The sequence below is a fragment of the Hippocampus comes genome, unplaced genomic scaffold (assembly GCF_001891065.2).
Source record: "Hippocampus comes isolate QL1 unplaced genomic scaffold, H_comes_QL1_v1.1 scaffold156, whole genome shotgun sequence".
Lineage (NCBI taxonomy): Eukaryota > Metazoa > Chordata > Actinopteri > Syngnathiformes > Syngnathidae > Hippocampus > Hippocampus comes.
In genome coordinates, this window is record NW_017805744.1 from 6,566,657 (window position 1) to 6,575,161 (window position 8,505).

Below are 8,505 nucleotides of genomic sequence, written 5' to 3' on the forward strand. Positions count from 1 at the left end.
ATTATGGAAACAAAACAATGTAGATGAAATGTGTCACGGATCACAGAGGAAGGACTCCAGCGCGCAATGACAAAGGAGATGCAGCAGTAAGACAGAACAATGATTCCATTTTGCTCTTTTCGAGGCAGTCTCTCCCCCACTAGACTGGGGTGGCTATTGGCCATGCACACTGGCCAGGTTTGAAGTGTCACTCCACCAGGAGTGTGTGCACATTGTCGGCCGCTTCGAAAGGGATTCACATAATGTCTCATCTTGATGAACATCATCAGAGGAGACATGATATGGAAAAATATCATACTCAACATGGGAAAAAGAGTAAATGCATTCCATTACATCCTATTGCTCTTTGGGTGCACTCATTGTGACATGCCCTAGGGTCCCTTGAAAGAATTTTAAAGATATTATAATATCCTATTTTTCTTCTTCTTCTTCTTATTATTGTTGTTATTATCAACAACCATTTTTCATCGGTGTTACTGTAGGGCCACATAGGGCCATGCGCTTCCTGACCAAGTGTCTGTTTTTATTGAACCATCACAGCCTCTTAACTCTTTCGGTGCCATTGATGACGCGACACGTCCAATTGTGTGTTTATTTATTTTTTTTCATCCTTCGGCTATGAATTTAAATTACTTTAATATCACTAGTAGATGTTGAATTCATTTTAACTGGGTGGGGGGGGGTGTTGGGTGGCGCTCTGGCGGCAAATGAACATTCGTTCTAATGCATTGGACGTCTCGTGCGGTCAATGGCACTGAAAGAGTTAACATAGCTGAGGGGGGAGGGAGCTCTGTAGAGCCATATCCTGCCTGTTTTAGAGCTCTTAACCAAGGTGCCACTCAGAGGCTGCCAGTTGCCCAGCCCTGGTATAGACAAACAACAATCCCCACTCACCTATAGACAATTAAGAGTCTTCAGTGAATCTAATATGTCCACTGGAGTGCTGAAGCCAAAGTTGAAAACTCTGAACTTCAGAAATATGAGGGAGATGTGCAAACTCAAACGAGAGCAAGAATTTAGTAGCTCTCATGACTTTGAAAGTGACCTTATCACTCAAGACATCATGTCACTTGATATGCGATATGGTATCTAATATCTCGTGATTCTGAATAGAGCCCTCATTGTAATTTCGATTATGCAGCATATAGCAACACCAAACATCAAGACGGCTTTTAATGTACTGGTAATGTTCACTTTTCACCAGAGCTCACAGGCGCTTCTGGTTCATTAATGTGCAACATTCCTCTCAAAGCTCTGTCTTTACACTCAGCGATAGCATTTCTGAACTTATTATTTCTCCACGGGCAACAGTATAATCTTGTCTCCGTTTCATTCCTATGAGTGCACGTGTAAGAAGAGTGTCGGCGTGTAACTGCATGACTATATGTGTGTGTGTGTGTGTGTGTGTGTGTGTGTGTGTGTGTGTGTGTGTGCGTACACAGCCAGCAAAACAGTAACCTTTACAATAATCAGCTCTGTCTGACGGGCCTCTTTAATTAACCTTGTAGGAAATTAATCCCGGTGTTAAATGGACAAGAAAAAGATGTTTGATTACCACCGGGAGCCAACGGGGACTTCTGCCTCTGTCTAATTGACCAGGAAGAGAGAACAAGAGGAAAAGTAGCCAGATTGTGAGACAGAGGGCGAGAGAGAGGAGAGAGCAAAGTCTCTCAAATGCTGCGGTGTTATTAGTGTCTGCGTGAATGTCAGTTAGTTCCTGGAGCACTGATAAGGCTTCACCGGGACGAGCAACGAGGGAGGAAGGAAGCTGAAGGGCAAACAGCATGCCCATTCAATGTTGGACCGTGTGTGTGTGTGTGTGTGTGTGTGTGTGTGTGTGTGTGTGTGTGTGTGTGTGTGTGTGTGTGATTTAATTTAATGTATGTGTTTTTTTATTTTAATTTAAATGTTCATATAGGCACCGTGAAGGCCTGGTTGTGCACCCCTACAGTGTCTGCGCTGTTGACTGGCAACCGGTCCAAAGTGTACCCTGCCTCTTTGGCCTCTTTGGCCTAAAGTCAGTTTTAGTAGATGCACTTGTCAAGCTCGTCACTCATTGATTTTGCCACTTGCCAGTGAGTATCACATGCTTGCTCTCTCTGTGTTATTTATCCAGTCCTTTTACACACAGTCCATTTTGGTCTGGTGATGATACCTTTTGAAAGGCATAGACGTACATGTGGATCTATTGGTTGTGGGAAAAAAAAATACGACTTAATGTGTGCATTCCTGATATGGTTAATCAAGCACCTGCTTGTCTTGGCGTGAGAAGGCAAAAAGCCACTGAACTGGACCCTCACAGAAAAAAATATATAGTTTGGCGACCGGCCACCACATACAGGGCGATTGACCCTCGTTCCATTCATGGCCTGCACTCATACATTTCCGTGACACTTTCCACATTTCGCTGTGGATATAAAGTACTCTGTGGACTTTATTGGTATAGCTGGATGTCACTTATATCCGGAATCGTACTGTATATCATTCCTGAAAAAGATCATGTGATATGACATGGCATTTTTTTTTCTGTGCGGCAGGTCTGTCTGGTTTAGTATGCAGCAGGCCTCAATAGGGGCAAGGAATGGAAAGCAGGTGGTCACTGCGTGCACCCACAAAATTTCTTGCATCGGCGCATCTAACGGAGGCAGTCCATAAACTTTATCGAACAATGCATGCAGTCTATATCCCCATTCTTGTAACGTATGACATGTGGTGCACATTTTGTAACTTATGACGTGTTGCAAATTTCGCGAGGTTGTTTGAACTTTTTAAGATGGGGTAAAATGGTCGTCAAATTTTGTTCCCTGTAAGAAGGTTGATCAAAAGGTGTCACAAAGAGAACTCGCTCGTGTGATGCATCTGGCTGTCTTTTTAGTTAGTGTTTCAGTGCGTGATGAAGTGTTGGTGGGCGGTGCCTTCTGCGGCACACCTGTCACAAATTACAATCAGCAACTTTTTAGGTGCAGCTGTGGCAAAGAACGATTTCACTTGCTCACCTCCACGATTTCAGTAATTGTTTTCTGCTTGCTAATCTTTTGTATCTTTCCCCTCCTTCTCCACTCTGTGTACTTTCTGGTTTATGTCTCTATTTTTTTTCTATTAACATTAACTAGAGTACAACAGTGTTTTGTAGTTTCGTGTTATGACTTTGATTTTTGTATTTTTTTTTCTCCCCATGGCTCCAACCACCCACTGTGATCCACCTACAGATTGAGTTCCTCCTTTATTGCGTCAACTTTTTGTCAAGCCGGTTTTTGTTCATTCATTTTTGGTACCCTCGCCTTGTGCGAGCGTCTTTTATTGTAAACGGTGTACATGCTATTTTATTTTGTAAACCTTGTTTTCCAAACTGTTTCTCTTGAGTCTGTCTGGGGGATTTACATTCACCACAAAAATAGAGAGCTGCCTGTTATGCAAAGAGAAATGTCAACGTGAATGGGGCGCAAAATAGTGATGCAGCTTTTGAGATCGGTGGGTTTAGGCTACCTTGCTCAAGGGCACCTCAGGAGTAGCAACGAAACAGACTCGCAGAAGTTGAACTATCATCTTTACCCTTTGTCTGCAGTGGGACTTGACCTACGAGCCACTGGCTGCAAAGTTCAAGTCCTTAGGCGTACAGATAAGATACTGCCACCATGGTACACGTTTACTCTCTTCCAGCAACAGGAGAATTTCTGTGTCTGTGCAAGCTTTGTGACACACTTCAAATCAAGGCTAAGGGAGTTTTATTCCCATAAAAGTGCGATAATCTCACATTGATGCAATTTTATTAGATATTTCAACATCCATGATTAAAATACTTTTGTTTCACGTAAGGCTAAAAATATAAGATAAGATAAGAAAACCTTTATTTGTCTCACAATGGAGAAATTTCCAATTTACAGCAGCAAAATTATGTAAGGGGGAATATATGTGATTTTTTAAATTGTGAACAATTGAAAGATCATTCATCTGGTTTTCGAGCAGTTCACCTAAAATGTCACATTCCGAACGCCTGCACTGGTACCTCTGTCCCCTGAGGCCCGTTGAAGCAGGTGCTTCCCCTCTTCTCTTACTAATATCTTCAGATCTCTGCACTGACCTCAGCTCCCCATGACTCATCACTGCTGTGTACTGGCTCTGTGTGTAGTAGGACTATGTGTGTGTTGGCTATGTTCATCAGTGTGTGTCGACTTCCCGGATTGCTGCTGGTGACTATGTCAATAAGCCAGAAGAGATAGTGAAGACAACCGTTGGGGTCTTGGACTAACCCTTACCCTCAGTCTTCGGAATTTGCCATTTTGTGAGTCCATGAAGCTTTGTTCTGCCTCACTGTAAAGGTGCCGGGTTCTAGATTAGGACATGTCGGGATTTTCATCCATCACAGCAGTTGTTCTGATGTTTAGGTTTTGCCAAAATGATGTATTACTATGGAGGTTTTTGAACACATGATGCATGATACACAGAAGCTAGTCCTTATTTGACTTTTGGGAGGGCTTTGACCAATTTATTTGGTAACTATAAGTTCCTTCAGGCAAGTGTCAACACAAGAACTTGATGTGATGCATTTCCGGGAGGTCATATACAGATGATTTAATGGAATAAGAAAAATCAAAGCCAAGTCCCACTGAGATAAGAGGCATGGTATGAAAATGTCCACTTGCATTTTGTGTATGTATTATGCACTGTGAGGCGGACTGTGGACATGCATTTATCGAGCTGGAGAGAAAGAAAAAGGTCATTTACAGTGATAATTTTACAGTTTGAGCCCTGCGAGTCCCAGGGACTCGCTGATCAGAAAAGTATGAGTCCCATTTTGCAAAAGATGTACCGTAGTTTTTTTTTTTTTGTTGTTTTGACTGAGAAATTTCCTTGCGTCCCAAACCCGTACATTATTTGGAACTGTGCGTCCCGCAGGAAAATTATGCGTCTAGGACGCGGGACGCAGAGGTAACGAGATGCCTGCATTTATTCAGAAAATACTTTTTTCGGGTGGCACGGTGATCGAATGTCCGCCTCACAGTGCAGAGGTCGTGGTTCCGAACCAGCCTCCGTCTTCCTGTGTGGAGTTTTCATCTTCTTCCCTTGCCTGCGTGGATTTTCTCACATACTTCATTTTCCTCTCACATTCCAAAAACATGCACGGTAGGTTAAATGAACACTCTAAATTGTTCCGAAGTGTGATTGTGAGCCTGAATGGTTTTCGATGTGTGCACTGCGATTGGCTGGCAACCACTTCGGGGTGTGTACCCCGCTGATAACTAGACCTAAGAAGTAAAAAAAAAAAAAAAAATCTAAATTAAGTTTGTTTGTCCGACTGCTAATCGGTGAGGAGACTATTTTCTGGCGCATGGAGGATGATGGGGATGTCATGATGGTTGACTGACAATTTTGTTGACAAACAAGCTGTGCCAAAGTGAGGTGGGTGCATTGTAACATTTTTTTTAGCTATGGACTACTTGTAAAAAAGTTGTTGTTTATTATTGATAACAGCGGGAAATATTTGGGTTTTGAGTCTTTTCACCAGATAATGCGTGGGGTTGGATAAGACCCACATCCCTGGAACCATGGTGACTCACACGGTGAAAAGAAATTCATGTATCTGCACCTTTATTTGCCAAATCATAACCGCACCAATTTCTGATGATTACTTCTTTGGCCCATGCCATGCCTGCATAAAGTTTGTGGCAATCGATTTTTTTTCTTTTTGAATAATGTTGATAACTTTATCTGTCGTATTATTGAATCATTTACCATGTCAAAATGATTGCTGCAATTAAATAAATCAATAAAACTAGCACTGGTGTGTAATGTTTCCACATTTATCTCTATTTCATATGCTTTCATGTTTTGGGGTCTCGGAGGGGAATCGCATTATTAATTTGGGTCTTAAGTTCAAAAGGTTTGGCCAACTGGTACATTGAAGAGGGTTACATATGTGATTTTTATATGCACGGTTTTATATTCATGTTTAGGTCATTCAAGCCAATAAGTTCATTGTCTGCGGCTCCCATTGCTTTCCCGTCGTTACGAGCCCGTTAATGTTAACTCATCAGTGGGGTCAAACACTATGAAAACACACATTATGACACAGCCAAAAGATCGCTTTACACAATTTGAATAAATACAAGGCAATTTGTCACTGTCATGTCAGAATTGCCCCTTTCTATTGCCTGCCCTCATCCTCTCCCTTTCTCATCCTTCTCCCCACCCACAACCCCTTCCTCCACACCCTGCTTCCTCAGGCACCCCAACAGGAAGCAGTAATGATGATTGTATTAACCCCTTGTGGAGAGCACTGACCTTTGCTTCTGTTGCGCTGGAGGAATTAGATCAGGAATGCACATTTGAGTCCATATGCACTTTTTGGGTTGAAGTTATGAGTGCCGTGTCATCAAGGGACCGGATCACAGAGTTTATATTGGAGTTTGTCGGTTGGCTAATACACTCCTTTTGAGCTTTGACATGCCGCCCCTGTACTACATGCTCAATAGTTTATTTTTTTAATTGATTTTATAAGCTACATGTTCTCATAATAATAATCATAATCATAGTCTTTTATTCCTTTAACCTGAATTTTGTAACACTAGTGCACCAGCATGGAGTCCGTGTCCAAACGCTAATCTGACAGTGACAAACAAAAACATGACTTTTTTTTTCCTTTCACAATATATCTTAATTTCACCTTAAAATGTTGTGGAATGAGAAGATATATTGTTGTATGCAACCAATAAGATCGATGTATTCAGATGGTCTTAATACTTTCACAGGTTAGGTTAGATTACCAATAGTGAGCTACACTTTTGCTAGCCAGGCAGCATTGCAGACCATTCATCCATCCATTTTCCGATCCGCTTATCCTCACGAGGGTCACGGGGTGTGCTGGAGCCTATCCCAGCCGTCTTCAGGCAGTAGGCGGGGGGACACCCTGAACTGGTTGCTAGCCAATCGCAGGGCACACGCAGACGATCAACCATCCACGCTCACAGTCACACCTAGGGACAATTTACAGTGTTCAATCAGCCTGCCATGCATGTTTTTGGAATGTGGGAGGAAACCTGAGTACCCGGAGAAAACCCACGCAGGCCCGGGGAGAACATGCAAACTCCACACAGGGAGGCCGGAGCTGAAATTGAGGTCTGTGAGGTCGACGCGCTAACCACTGGACCACCGGGCCGCGCATTGCAGACCAGAACCTTATAAGTCAACAAAAAAGAACCCAACACTGCAAAGAGTAACAACGGAACACAATGGCTGTCTCTTGTTATTGCCAGTAATTACCATATATTTTTTCACTGATTGGATAGCACTGGGTTTCATAATATCGCTGAATGATTATTTCCTGACTATATTTTCTTTTTTTGTGGGGGGGGGGGGCATTCTCTCAGAGGTGTGCCAACCAGAGTGGATGGATTATTACAACAATTCCACTTGTACGCTGGATGTTTTGACACCTCTCCATCTCTCCACACCTTTCATTCCACTTTCCTAAACACTTCTGACACAAACGCTTGAATAAATCCTGTCCAGCTTGTGGTTCTCCTCTCACCGCAGATGCATGAAAAACCAAGAACCATCCAGAATTTGACCTGTGTGGGTAAATCGCTCCTGGTGGACCCAGATGTCCTCTTTGGCATTTTAGAACCATAAAAGCGCTCCTTTAATTTATTTTCTCCTCTTCCGCTCACCATCTCCTTTGCTCCAAGGCCCTCAGGAGACGTAGTGATAACCAGGGCTGACAGGAGGAGGAAAGGAGCGGAGGAAAAAGGGATAGGTGTGGGTACAGAAGTGGTGGGGGGGAGTGGGGGGGGGGCATTATGATGTCCCGACTCAGGGATATTTAATCCTCACAGTGAGGGGCGAGCGTTTCTTTCGCTCTGTTTGGATTTTGGCAGATCAAAGCGGCGGTTCAGATCCTGGCCAGATCACTCACTCGCTCCTCCTGAGTGGACACGCGCATACACACACCGCGCCCACGCACACACTTCAGCATTTGGGCGGACTGGTGAGGGTGCTGTTGTTAATGAGGCCGTGATGAATGGATCTTAAGGTGTCTTACACCTTCAGTATAAACTATAGTGGCACTTTTTTATGGGTCTAAATGGCAAGTTTATATAATCCACAATGAGTACCACGTGGTATATTTGTACTTGTTATTCTTGTCTGATTTATTTAGGAAAGTGCCAAGTTCTTGCTGACACTTCATCATTGAGGAAGTCATGCATCATGGGTGTGCTTACTAACAGTGGTTTTGGACTGGAAAAAAAAAAGGACAACCCAATTGGTAGCCAAGATTAAACTCCTACTATTTAAAGAATGAATGAAGACAAATCATCAAATTCAAAATGATGAACATTTAATATATTGTCTTTGTACCAGGTAATACATTCAATTGAATATAGGGTGAAAACGTTTTGCAAATAATTGGATTTTATCATCTAGGTTGTTTTTATTTATGTTTTGCACAGCATCCCAAGTTCATTGGAGTCGGAGTTTTGTGTTTAAAAACCAAATGTGGGGTGTATG